The sequence below is a fragment of the Sinocyclocheilus grahami genome, unplaced genomic scaffold, assembly GCF_001515645.1.
Source record: "Sinocyclocheilus grahami isolate Dianchi unplaced genomic scaffold, SAMN03320097.WGS_v1.1 scaffold74.1, whole genome shotgun sequence".
Classification (NCBI taxonomy): Eukaryota; Metazoa; Chordata; class Actinopteri; order Cypriniformes; family Cyprinidae; genus Sinocyclocheilus; species Sinocyclocheilus grahami.
The window spans coordinates 760,304-761,585 of record NW_015505253.1 but is presented as its reverse complement, the minus strand read 5'-3'; the positions used below and the strand labels follow the sequence as shown (position 1 = coordinate 761,585).

Sequence of the window (1,282 nt, the reverse complement as noted above, 5' to 3'; positions counted from 1 at the left end):
TTTTTTTCCACTATATTTCTCAAAATAGCCTTTGATGATATTTTATGATGTTTAAGTTTTGCTATTCTTATATGTGTTATTTTGTGTGTTTATTATATGGGCCATTTTTATGTCAGTTTCCATCTGTTATCTATGTTTAATGTTAAGCATCATGATATTGTTCGAATTTACAAAAGGAATTTCACTGAAATTATTTTGCTGAAAATTAATTTTGTAATCTAAAAAAAAATCCTTTCATAGAATCATTTTTACTAGCAGTCTCAAATTTCTGAACCCCAGTAAATAACAATCGGTCTAAATTATTATTAAAATGGTTTTTGTTTTTTTTTAATCGACAAAAGTTTAATTATAAACAATTTGCACTTAATTGTTTCCATAAGTGCATTTTAAGTAAAAATGTATGTGATCTGTCACGTGTCAGCATTAATGCAGTGAACACTGATGTGTTAAACGATCTTGTTTCAGTGGCGACAAGATGACGAAGTGTGCAGTTTCATTATCAGTACTAATATGAACTCACATGATTGCTGAATTTTTGCTCACCAAGATTAATTGACTTAAATATCTTTATCCATGAGCAGCATAAAATTTGTGTTCTTTGTCGCAGGAAAGGCTCACACTCAAAACTGGGTAAAGCAGTGGCCAGGTGAGGTGTACAGCACACCCGGAGAAAACATCACCATACACTGCCAGGCTCATGGAGACATTCAGGAAGCTAAGTGTTTAGTAAACTGGTACATCAAGAACAGACATGGGAAATATGTCAGCATTAACAAACTAGCTCAGTTTAGTGGGAGACATTCTGAAGACAAAAAAGAAAGCCACTGGCGCCAGAGCTTTACCCTGACGTCCCTAGAGCTCAACGACACTGGCAGATTCTACTGTAATTACTTGTGCAGAATTAATGGCACACATGAGCAGTACTATGGGACTGGGACTCGACTTTTTGTACATTTTAGGACTGAAAATGTGACTAAAGTTAGCCCACTGTGTACCTTCAATAAGACAGGTAAGGTTAATGTTGCATCAATTTCTAGTTTTGGTACAAATGATAATTTAGATCATTTCTAAGTTTCTCTAGTTGTTTCTTATTTCTCTTTTTTCAGGTGAAGTGGAGGGTGAATCCAGAGTATACTTGTTTTTCCTATTTCTTGTTTTAATTGTTTTATTGTCTAAATTTGTTGTATTTATATTTATGACTTCGGTTGCACTTTTTTCTCCTCATTAAATCTAACTCTCCTGTTTCCTCTATGCAAGGTTATTTATATTAAGTTTATTTATA

The 1,282-nt window shown here is 33.3% G+C and overlaps 1 long non-coding RNA gene across 1 annotated transcript in view; it reads left to right on the top strand.

The window, feature by feature from the left end:
- Nucleotides 1-978, top strand: part of LOC107585726 (uncharacterized) — a 1,606-nt gene extending 628 nt beyond the window's left edge. The window contains exon 3 of the long non-coding RNA XR_001609284.1: nt 608-978. This is a non-coding gene — a long non-coding RNA (uncharacterized lncRNA). The remainder of the gene's footprint in view (nt 1-607) is intronic.
- The last annotated feature ends 304 nt before the right edge of the window (nt 979-1,282 follow it).